The following is a 12,713-nucleotide window of genomic DNA, read 5'->3' as shown; positions in this document are numbered from 1 at the left end:
AGAGGAAAAACAGCACAGTAAACAGAGGAAAATAGTAGTTAAACAGGAGATGAGAAACAAACAAACAAAAAACCCACCAAAAGTAAGAAAAAAAAGGAGGAAATGGATACATGAAATAAGGTGGCAAAAAACAAAGCATATGTAGAAACCAAAGAATCAAAGTGAGAAGAAAAAAAAAAAAAGATTAAAAGGAAAAATAGCAGATTGTTTGGATGTTGAAAGTTAAACAAAACCAAAAGTAGAACAGGGATCCAAAGGAAACCAGCAAAAGAGAAAAAGGTGTTGAAAAGAACTGAAAAAGAAATACTAAAAGTACAGTACTGGCTCTGTCAAAGTCGGTGGAAGATTTAGCGCTCATTTTGAACAGGCAAAGATTTGACCCCAGGAAATGAGGAGAGATGAATATCTGGGGTGGACTTGCACCAGGATTAGAACAAACCTGTACGTATTTACTGAACAGATTTCCACAGATGCCACATATAATGAACGTATTTCTACAAATACGAAAGAACGCTTTTCACAGATGTGGCCTAAATGAATCTAACATTGATCAATAGATATTGTTACAGGTGCGGAAGCCAATATTGGTGGCTAATTAGGATGCACGACAAATACATTCACCTCTTCGAACAGTTTACTGCTCTTGGCAAAGACTAAATATCCCCCCATTTAATAGTTTAGCAAATATCGTCGATGACAGTGAACCTCCTGATACTACTTAATGAGAAAGTAAAATGAAGCTTCTCAGAAATTAGGAAAAATCCTAAATCTTAAATTGCATTATAAACTTTATACACTTTTGAATTAACCAAGGATGAATGCGAAGCTGCTGCAACATTTTCTCCTACTTTTTATTAACTCTTTTAAAAGTTACCTGGACACTATTACCAGAACTGCTGAATATTGTGTATTGTGTTTTTTGGAGATGATAACTGTTGGAGAACAACTTCCACGATTAGCTTAGTACTATACATAAACTAAGACTTTTCACTCAAAAATTCTCATGAAAGTGAGAGGTATGAGAGATGTAAAAATATTCCCACCTTCGAGCCTCCATTTACATCTCTAGGGAATGTTTCAGGGGAGCAGTGGACATTTGCCACCTCCTCAGCTGCTCCAGGTCAGTCTTGTCTTCAGCTGAAACTGGAGGATGAACTCTGGTTTATGAGGAATCAGTATTTATGCCAGTAAATTCAGTGAGACCGAATAAATCATCAGCCTCATGGTTTTGACTCATTACTTGGGTTCCCATAGATTTATAGTTGTTGGGTATTTGTGTGTCGATAATGTAGTCTGCCTTGGCTTTCAAATGACCGTACACTGTATTTTGTTTGGAGACAGAGAGAGGCAAAACCAGGATTTTCTCTTCTTTACTGCCTAGGATCTTTGCTCAGGAAAAAATGTGCCATAAAAATAATGGTCCTGTCTATCATGTCTTGTGGCATCCAAAGGTTAACATACTTGAGGTTAACATTACTGCTCAAGTTTTCACCTAAAACAGATGGGCTGATGCTGTAGACAGAAGTCTAAGCTAGCTTTTTGTAGCACAGAGGTACCAGGCACCTTTTTTCTGCTGGTTTATACTACTGTGAAAAATGAATATAGAAAGGTGAAGTTAATAGTACTTTAAAGCCTCTCCGACACCAGCTACTTAGGGCATGTGCGAGAAATCTGCCTATTGAGTGACCAAAGAAAATTCAAAGAAAACTAGTGCTTCTGGAGAACTATATTGTTTTCTTATCAGATGTGATAATTACTGTTTCTTATGTTAGTCTTTATTGGTACAAGTAGGGCACTCATGCGTTTTATATCATAACAAAATAGATTTTAAGTGGGAAGTGATATTAGCCATCCAAGCCCCCCTTACACGTCCTTTAAAATCCCAGCTACAAAAATATCTAGCCGGGTCTGTACTTAGCTTTTCCTCCGGTAAACGCATGCAGAAATGCCAAAGTTCATCTCCTGTAAACCCTAATGCCACTCTGCCGTCTTCAGAGCTGACACCAACACCGTGTGAGGGGAAACGGGACAGCCTAGCATTTCAGTCCCCAAAAAATAATCCAGTGATTCTTAATCAGAACATTCAAGAAGTAACACAGACACAAAGAATGGCTTTAAGATAGCAGCCCACTGTTTCAATAGTTTAAATAACATCCTTTCTGTGTGCTAAGCAGGAAACATCCCGCTGAGTCACAACGTACCGTTATTTACCGTGTGCTCGGGAGGGCAATGGCGGTCTCCAGCCCATGTCCCCGGGAGCCTCATGTCCCCTGTCAGGTAGATGGTGAGGACAGCAGCAGTTTCAGATTGTTTCATGAAGTCACAAAAGTCACTAGGAAAACCGGTATGTGCTCCCAACCTGCTTATTTACCAGTCCTCTAAAGCTCCGCAGTGGGATGATGTTTAATAACGCACTCTCCACACACCACTTTCACTCAGTAATTATTGTGACCTCCTCGGCTCAATCCCTGTAGCTTCATTTTTCTGTAGGTAACAGTGGGAAAGCAGTATTTATATATATGATTTTCCCATCGAGATTTTTTTTTAAATTTTATTTAAAGTTTAATTTAATTATAAATGCAAACAAATGTTCTGAAAAAGCCTATTTACATTGCAGAGATTGACTGTGCAATCAGTTCTTATACAGGCCAAATACTTAATGGGCTCTTTCTTCCTGCTTGCTTTGCCATTGTGTTACACCTACATTTATAGGATATAAATAATATTTTTCACATAGAAAATTAAAGATCATAGAAGAGACTCTAGGCTGGCTGCCATATCGAAGTATTTTTTATTAGAATAATCATTAATTAGAATATAGCAAACCTTTATTTGGCTCATTTTCCTGTACTGTTAATGTCATCTGCACCATCACAAATTAAATAAGAAAGAACTGGTGAATATGAAAGGAAAACAAACTAACAGTTGACAGCTTCATTATTAAAGAAGAAACAAGAACAGTATAAATCTAAAAAGACCCTTGAAATTCTAGATTTTTTGGGGTGAGGATGGGTTTACAATTAAAAAAAAAAAAAAAAAAACAAAAAAAACCATGCTTTGTATCTTTTTAAATTCTCTGAATATACTTTGTGTTTCATTCTCATTTCTTGAGGTAGGCAGCTCCGGAAGAGGGCTTTGACCTTGCCAACATGAGCATCAGCAGAACAAACTACCTTATTTACTTTATCCCTTTCACAGAGTTTTCTTTTTCTATAAAAGTCTATTGATATCACACCTTTTTTGCTTCTGTGCAACAGGATTATCTTTTATCTATGATTTATTTTCCCATTAAGAGCTGAAAAGATCAGTTGATCATAAGAGGACCAGGCTATAACATCTCTCAGCACTTTCAAAACTCTAAGTCATCGTTTTTCAAATCACTGAATCAAGGCAGTAGAAGCTGTTTGGACCAAACTGACACCAGGAAATTCGTACTTTTCTTAGTCTACGAGCACTGAAAGAGTTTTGGTTTCAGAAACTAAGCTACCAGTCATTCAGCATTTACCTATGGTAAAGGCTTCTATAATAGCCAGAGACATTAGACAGAGATGCCCCTTCCTCTTACGCTTTCTGTACTAGTGGTTAAGTCTAATAGTTGCAATCTTAACAACAACAACAACAACAAAAAAAAAAGGTACTTGGCATTTCTTTAGGGATTTTATGAAAAACCTGGAGGACTTTTGCTGATTTTAAGCAAGGTCCAGTAAGCTAAAGCCTTTACACATAAGGATATTCTTTTAATTCACACCTGTAGGAAAAGGGATAAGGTACTGTAAATGGGTCTGTTAAGCCATGTACAGTGCACTGGCAGTTCCAGGGTATGAGGATGCTGCAGAAAAGATCGATTGTTTTGGGCCAAAGCCCCAGGGTGGGGCTGACGGGCCCCAGGCCCATGGGCAGGGCTGGGGGAGCCCCAGGTGGGGCTGCTCAGGGCCATTAAGGCACCACTATAAGAAAGTGAGGAGAGGCAGGAGATGCTTTTCAAAATCAAGCTTCTAACCTGATAAAAACTGCCAACACTAAGGCAAAAAATGCATGGGGGGGGGGCGGAAACAAACAAAAGGAAGGAAGACTCTTCATCTGTAAGGGTGCTACTTTGTAAGAGTGTGCCTTTGTGGTGCGCTCTCTGCTCTGGTTGAACTCGTTGTGTTGATGCACGCTGTGATATAATGCAGTAAGGACTTTCTTTGTGCTAAACCCTATGGGTTCTCTGTCATGCTCACACGTGTCTGTCCCAGCAATCCTCAACTGCCCTTGGTGCCCGAAGATGAGATCTTCCCGGGTGAGGAGGTAGAAGCTTACTTCTTCATGCCTCCTGTGCTCATCTGCTGGGTAGCTGGAAAGGCATTCAATTTCTACGACTGTCAGACAAGCAATTTTCATGAGTACTAAATTAACTGAAAAAAATGGAGCTATAAAGGGTTCATAACACATTGCTGAAACACTAGGGTTCTATCCTAATGCATATATGTTCAGGGAAACTAACCATAGAAATACAAATTTCAATACTTATTGGTTCATTCAGTAAGTGTTGGTTCATACATAATACAAGAGAGTTTCTAATTGTCTTTATATCCAATGCTTTGTTTGCAAAATGCTTGGTATTTGCTGTACAGATGACCTTTGCATCCCGTTATTTCAATTGGAATACCTTGTGCGTTAACTGCGAAACACCACGTACCATCCAAAGGTCAATTATTGTGTTTTTACAGCTCGGTTACTATACTTATGTAGCAAAAGGGGAGGGAAAATGAATTTTTACAGAGGCTAAATATTGCATTCTTGCAGAAAGGTACATTTCTTATGGAACATGGAAAAGGATAGCCAAAGATATCTGAATTGGTAACGACATTGGAGGGGAAAAAGGTGAATTTACTCTTACCCGGGCATCACCTCAGGTTAACAAAAAACATTTTGGCAAAAAAAAATATAATATTTCTGTTCTTTCTTCTGTAAGAGAATGCTGGAATATAATTCAGTTTAAGAAAAAATAAAAGTAAAATTTAGACCACAAATACATGAACTGATTGTGAATATTTATTAACTAAATAATTTAATAATAAAGAAAATGCCTACTTGATTAATTGTTACAGAGTAAAAATTACAATAAAACTGTCTTGATCAGTGCTTTGCAGAAGCACCATTACTGTCTGTGCAGTTGTTTAACAAGGATTTAATTGGAAAGATAAGTGAATGCACATTTAAAAGTATTGTTAATTTGCTTTATAATCACCCCATCCTTCACAGTATTGACAGCACCAGGCACAAACCCCTTTCTCTTTTACAAGTATTATTTTCCATATGTGCGCAATAAATTCTGAAGCAGTAATTGGAAATTTTATGGATTTCAACATACCTAGTGTTTTGAGTTTATAGGTGCCATATCCCCTCTCTAAAGGTAGTTCATAGGTGGCATTTTAAGTAAAATCATTGCCTTTTATTACCCATGGGCTTCTTTGGAGGTTGTGGTATGGTAGTTTGTTGGTTTTTGCTGTTTTGTGTTGTGTTGGTTTGTTTTTTTTCTTTCCTAAGGAATATCTAATTCCTATTTACTTTTCCTTTCCATTTGAAATACCAACAAAATCCTCATTGCAACATTATTTTTGATTTAATAAACAACAGCCGTCAAAAACAGTAATCTTCAATATGTTTATATTCCATCTGTACTTATATTTATTGTTCTGAAATGGCTTGGATTAATCTAATTGACAAGTAAGAGCCCAGACCATATGAGCAGCTAAGGATGATACCTTTAACCAGCAGGATTCTTCAACCGTGCTGACATGTTCTTTATCAATGAACTATGAGAAAAGAGGAACAAATCTTAGGATTTTTTTTTTTTTTTAATATTACTGATTATACGAGCTTGCTGGGACCATATGTCTGAGCCTTGGCTATCAGGAACCAGAGTGGTTTCCCGGCTGGCTCTGCCTCGTCGGGCAGAGCCCGTGGAGCTGACACAAGACTGAAGCTGCCTTTGAAATGGAGCTGCCAGGTCAGCACAAATGGGCTGGGTGGTTTTGAAGCAAGCATTTAGAGGGATAAAAAGAGGGCGGGGAGGAAAAAAGGGGAGGAGGGAACTGGGGGGGGGGGGGATAAAAAAAAAAAAGAGAAGTATCTCCTTTTCACAGCTTTATTTCCTTAAAATAAGAAAGAAAAGAGGAAAAAAAAAAACCTGCAAAAAACCTCCCCATTCAAAAATACCCGGGTGTTTCCATTGAGCCAATATCTCCATTTCAAAGGCAGCCAGCAGCTCCGGCCCTGCGGTTAACAAAGGCTCTGTGGGCTGAGGAGAGCAGGTCCTCTGTCAGCTGCCGGAGAGCAGCTACACACAGGAAGGTCCAACAGGACTATAGCGGGCTTCATTTTAAAATTGCAGCAAGGATCACTGGGAAAAGAGAGTGGGGGGGGAGAGAGATTGGTTCTCTCTTGCAGTCACTTTCCTGTCTGTTTGTGGGCCCTTAATTTCTTGTGCATACGCACTAGTGAAATTTCCCGTTGTATCCTGCCATCTCATGTATTTTTAGATGGTTTAGGTTATTGATTGTGTATTTCAGGCGTACATGAGTTTGCTTAGCGTCACGTGAATGTGTCTTGGTTAGGGTCTAACCTTAGAGCCACCCTCCAGCCTTCGCGACGTTCTCCCTGCGATCAAGCATGGCCCAGACAGCGATGCCTTCCTTGCTTCTGCCAGCAGTGATTCGTGTAGCCCGCCTGACTGAGAAACCAGTAAGAGTGGTCCAAAGTTCACGTTGGAAATATCAGGCTCAAACTGGGTTACTTGCTAGCTGAGAACCAAAATGTCTTGAAAGCCTTGAGTCAAAAATAGTTTTTTTCTTTCTTTTTCACACTTCCCAGGCAAGCACAGAAAATAAAATGGACTGAAGCAATTTTCAGAAATAATTATAAAACAGCTTGTTTCTGGGTTAAGACCTGCATATGCCAAGCTGTAGCCAAGAATTTCTTTCTTTCTTTTTTTTTTTTTTATTTTTTCCAGGCTTTAAAACTCTGACAACAGAATACTTTAATTGAGCCCACAGTAGTTGGTGAATCAATTAATATATGCATGTTACTGATGTGGGTTCTTCCCTTTTCTCTCTGTGTTCAAATGCCTATTTTAAGATACAAAATATTTTTTGCATGCAAAAGAAGGTGTGGTTTCCAAATCTTCCCCTTCTCTTTCCAGAGGGGAGGGGGGACAGTGTAGTACCCCAAACAGTGATTTGTAAATGTAATTCAGGTGATTAAACCTGATGGAAATACTTTTGCAACCAATGCTTTTAATTATTTTGCAAATAATGTACATTGTATACAAAAAAGGGATGCTAGAGCTAGAATATTAATGTTTTTCTGATATAACTTATTCTGTTTTCAGTGTGAAGGAAAAAAAAAAAGAGAAGGATCTTCAAAATTATAAGTCTTAGTTGCCCAGTCTGCAGCTCTAGTCACCGTACAATTTCTCTTACCAATGGTATTGTCATGTTTTTCTTTTCAACAGTGTGATGAATAAGTCGGTAGAATGGGGCAGAAGAGGCAGTAAACTGGGTTAGTGTGGTCAGCCACAAACATACCATAGATTTTATGGCACGTATTGTATGATCAAGCATTTAAGACACGCCTTTTATTTCTTTTCTAACCACAGCACTATTTGCGTTACAATAGCTTTTTGCTTAGTAACACTTGAAGAAGTTGAAGAGCTTCTCGATAACCCCTCGAGGAGTGTTATTTAGGCGCTGAGAAGGACTGTAGTTTTGCACGCCGTAGCAAGGGATTGCCTTTTTTTTGGGGGGGATGCTCACTGTTGTCACGGGCGACTCTTTGTTTGGGTTTGTTGTTCTGATAGTAATGCTACAGGAAATACCATTCCACAGAGCTCCTAAAGAACAAGGAAAGGAAATAATTTATCGAGTCATTTGTTAAAAGTCTTAATAGGAAGACTTTCTAGCTATGATTTTTTGGATGAAGGAATAATCTCCAGAAGCTGGGGACTGGCAGATAAACTGAACCAAACATCAGAGGTATTTTGCATCTTGTGCTGCAAGGCGATGGATACCCTGGAGAACTAAGCTGCATAGTTCCTACTTAAAGCTGGTCATGCTCAATGTCTTACAAGATCATGGTGTGGCCTAATATTTGGGGTGGTTTTCTCTCCTGCGGTCAATATCTATAATTCTGTGGTTTGTATGTAATACCAGCTGACAAATATGAACTTGCAATAGGGTCTGCAACAAAAAGGGTGATGTTATGTGTGGATGGACATTACATAATATTATGCAGGGTGGCACGGGATGAGAAGTTACCACACCGTGGAATTAGGCTTTATCATGGTATTTGTGGTCTACTGTATACTGAGAACTGGGAAAACCATAAATACTGTGGTAGATACAACTGTTGTGAGTAGTGAGTGATTTTGGTTTGGGGGAGGCTTTGGTAATGCGTTTCTCCCTTGAACTCCATTGGTTATTTTAGCTGGAGGTAAGAGTGCTGGGGACCAAACAGGGATGTTACTGGGGGCCAAACTGGAAAACATTCAAACAAAAAGATCTAGGAGAAAAAAAAAAGGAGAAAATCCAAAGTATTTTTTTTTATGGAAACTTTTGTTTTTGTGAGGAAACTCATGTTCTTTTATTGACTCTTATTTGTGGATACAGTCTTTCTTAGAAATAGATTCCTGCGGAAAATAAATTAGTTTATATAAGAAATTTTCAAGTCACTCATACCACCATTTTTTATGGATTTAAAATTGAATATTCCTGGGGGGAGAGGGTGTTGTCTGTATGTCTGTCTCTTTTTTTTAATTCCTTTTTTCTTTTTTCTTTTTTTTTTTTAAATATTATTGTGTAATTTAGTGGATTTTTTTCATGAGCAAATTATCATAGTACTGGAAAGCATCTTCCCTTAATACATTCTTTGGATGTTTTGCCCCAGATTCAGTTACCTAATCATTGGGTTTTAGTGCCACTTGAGAGGATGCTGAGTACCAGAGTGACCCTCACAAGGCTGGCAGGTCGAGCAGAGAATATACAGGAGAGTTATGCCCTTGGAAACTGGGTGCTAGAAGCAAGGTGAGATGTTTTAGAGCATTTAAGAAGCATTACATCCTATATTTAAGCAAATGAAAAATTTTTCTTTACTACACCATTGGCTTTAAAAAAACCTTAAAATCCCATCATATATATATGTTTATTAAAAATATTGCATATATATATTCTGTGGGGAAAACAAGATTTTTTTTAAAAAGGAGCTTTAAGAAACCCTTCTACAGAAAAGCGTTGTATCCCACTGTCCTAAACAAATACATGCTACGTACATAAAGAGACATTCCTTTCTCCTTCTCTTGCAAGTCTTAATTTGCACTTTAGACTTATTATTGTACGGATTACTAAACATATTAATTTAAACACTTAGAGAGGTAGTCACACTGTATTTTAATTTCAAAGTTATGCATGGTACCAGAGTCTTAAAAGTGAGAATGTAGCGTAGCTCTCACTTGAGTTTTCGGCTCTCATCTGAATGTTAACACCATTCAGTCTGTAGCCTGCCTGTTGTCAGTAAAAGTAGCAGGGATTGTTCAGATCTCTTGAGATCAAAGGTCCTGCTTCCCAACTCTACTGTAATAATCTGAGCTTAATCAAAACCCGTCATGTGGACAAACACCTCAGGGTGAGTTGTGAGAGTGATGCCTTTTGAAATCAACCTATGAATCCGTGGTTCTAATTTCAACGCATTGGCTCTTCTTCATATGATTACTATTATTATTTATACAGCATAACTATGGTAAAATTTGGAAATTATTAGGATGTAAAGAATTGAATATAATGGAATACTTTATAATATTTTTGCCCTTCTACTTCACAAGCAGTGTCCAAGATGCAGCCAATTCTGCTCGTTTATAATACTTTTCCATGTCCCTGTTGCACGCTCTTCCCCCCCCCCCCCAATTACCAGCTGACATGGGAGATTTGGCTCATTCATGAGTTGCAGCCTGGGCTGACATTGGGACGTATATGGGCAGGAGATATTTTTGGGGTGACAGTAGCCTGGAGTTAGGTTATGCCAAAATCCTGCTATAAACCTCAGCAGACCCCAAGCATGGCATTCCTCACCTCTCACAAGCTAAGGAAAGATCAGAATAAGAGGCATCTTTAACTTGAAACTAGTTTTAAGATGATGTTATCAAACTTTGGCTGCAATTAAGTTCATCGCACATTGAAATCCCATGAACTGTAAAGAAAGACTGGACTGGATAGACTGTTAGAAGGTGAAAAAAAAAATCTTTAAGCAGAAAAAGATGGAGTGCTATTGCTGGGTTTTTATTTGCCAAAGAGAGATCTCTTCCCCCCTCCCCCCCAGTGTAATCAGATAATTAAAAACCAAACAAACAGGGATTTCAAAACACATTTCCATCAACCAACATTATGTGCTTATGATACAGAAGATTGAGAACGACTTAATTAAGTAGATAGCAGCAGTGAAGAGAACATGGATGTGAGGAGGAGGAGATTACTTTCTCTTGGTGGAACTTTCTTTAGCCGGTGTCGGGCACCTTTCTAGAGACAGAGCATCAAAGCAAAAAGAAAAGGAAAATAGGGGAGAAAAATGGCTAGAAGATTATATCGCTTTGGTGCTAAAAGCTGTTTCTTGCCGTAAGAAAAGTTAGCTGCTTGCTGAGTGTTTTGTTCAAGGATAACGTTGACATCGGCTGAGGAGACAGGATAACTAGTTTCAGAAAACGTAGTAGCCAGTGCTCAGAAGAATAACACATGATAACATGTGAATAACTTCACAGGCAAAGCTGTGTGATACCTGACTCGAGATCTGTATACGTGGGACAGGAGGGAATTGAGCTGATCTAGAAAAAAAGGGTACGCTTGGGAGGGCAAACTAGCGGTGTGAATCTCTGCATGAGGACATCTGTGCTAAAGAGTGGTAACAAAGACACCCAAAACAGCTGAAGGAGCAATATCGAGGGCTTGTGGTACGTCCTGCTGGATCTGGGAAAAGAAACTTTTGTTTTGTCCGTGTTTAATGCTTTGCACAAATGAAGATGCTAAAGCAACTTAGAGATACGTATTTTTGAGTCAGAGCCACATGATAAAGCATTCAAACATAATGCAAATAATTGCAAACTGATGTATCCAGCAGTTTTTTTAAAAAAATGAATAAATAATTTAGCTTTACACATGGGCAATCCTTACTAAAAATTGCAAATCAGAACTCTTCTGTTTGAATGTATTCTATTTTGTTAATGGATTCACTAATATGAAAGGCATCTAATTGTATAATGTATTATTAGTCATTTTCTTTGGCATCCTATTAACTTTAAATAATTCTAATATTTAACATTTTATAACATTCACAACAAAGTTCTTCTATCTCCAGCAGAGGAAAAAACCATGCATTAATAATAAATTTTTCATAACTCTTTCTACTCTGTATGTTGTGATACATATTTGAGCAGAAACATTGAAAATTGAAGCGTAAAATAACAAAGCATGTTAGATGGCATTTTAAAAATATCCGTTGTAATTTACTGTGTTCCTGTAAATACAAGAGCTGGAATATAATTCAGTACAATTAACTTATTTTAAAATTGAGTCACATATAAAGTGTGATAGGATATAACTAAGTGCATCTACTAAATGTCTTTTCAGTGATAGCTGAACTGGAGTGTATAAAATGGTGATTAATGCCTACTAATGGAAGTGGTCTCCACCACAAGTTGTGAGCACCGTGGTTGTGGCCGAGTAGAATAACCACACACAGAAACACTGATAATCTCTAGCAAATCCCCAAGTTTTCCTGGGCTAGGAAGAAGATGGCAGGTCACATGAGAAATTTTCTCCTTATGGCGTTTTTTTTTCTTTTGTTTTAGTAGGTCGGATCTTGTTCTCATGTATTGTGGAAGTATTATGGGAATGAGCAATGTCTAAGCTGCTTAACAAATGCGCACTTTCCCCACACCAATCTGTTTTCTGGGGACAGCCAGGCTAGCGCTATACAGCAGCTTCTCGGTTGGGCGCTATTAACGTTAATAAAATGCACTTAGCACTTAACATCTCGAGATCTCAAAAGAGCTTGCAAAGCAGCATCATTATCTTTACATTATGGGTACGGAAAATGAAGGATAGGGAGAGTAAAAGATTTGCCCAAGTTTCCATGGTAAATCAGTGACAGAGCTAGGAGCAGAGCCAAAATCTGTTGATTTATAGTCAGTCTCCTATGTAGTGCGCCGTGCCATTTCACCAAATTCCATTTGCCAAGTCCCTACTGTGTACAGAGACTGCAGATAAGGCTGCAGTCGCCCTCTGAAACGCGGATTTTGGGCTCAGAATAATGCAAAGCCAAATCAGACCTTCAAATGCGGGTCTCCCCTGTGATGCATCTCCAAGCTCAGAGCCACCTGTGCAATGGACGGTGGTGCAAAGATCCATGAATAAGCTGCTTTAAATTCCTCTGTGCTGGAGCTACAGAGTAAAGGTACCTCATCCTTGAGGAGCCCCAAGTACGTTTGACATGTGAATGAGGTCCTGGTCTTCGTTCCTGCGGTGGTGGGGATGCATCACCACGCATTGTGTTTTGCATGACTGAGCCTCGTGGAGCTACATGTTTGCACCGAGTGTTTTGCAGTCACTTCTGAAAATGGCTACATTGAGATAATATATGAGCAGATATGTATGTTGAAAGGCCTGTGCTAACATCTCTGTGAGATA

General features: G+C 38.6%; 1 protein-coding gene across 2 annotated transcripts in view; it reads left to right on the top strand.

The window, feature by feature from the left end:
* The window catches only part of ARHGAP15 (Rho GTPase activating protein 15), a 333,198-nt gene that overhangs the window by 225,232 nt on the left and 95,253 nt on the right, over positions 1-12,713 (top strand). The window lies entirely within an intron of this gene.

This window comes from Grus americana, chromosome 6 (genome assembly GCF_028858705.1).
Source record: "Grus americana isolate bGruAme1 chromosome 6, bGruAme1.mat, whole genome shotgun sequence".
NCBI lineage: Eukaryota > Metazoa > Chordata > Aves > Gruiformes > Gruidae > Grus > Grus americana.
Note: the sequence above shows the minus strand (reverse complement) of the source record. Positions and strands in the feature narration are given on the sequence as shown.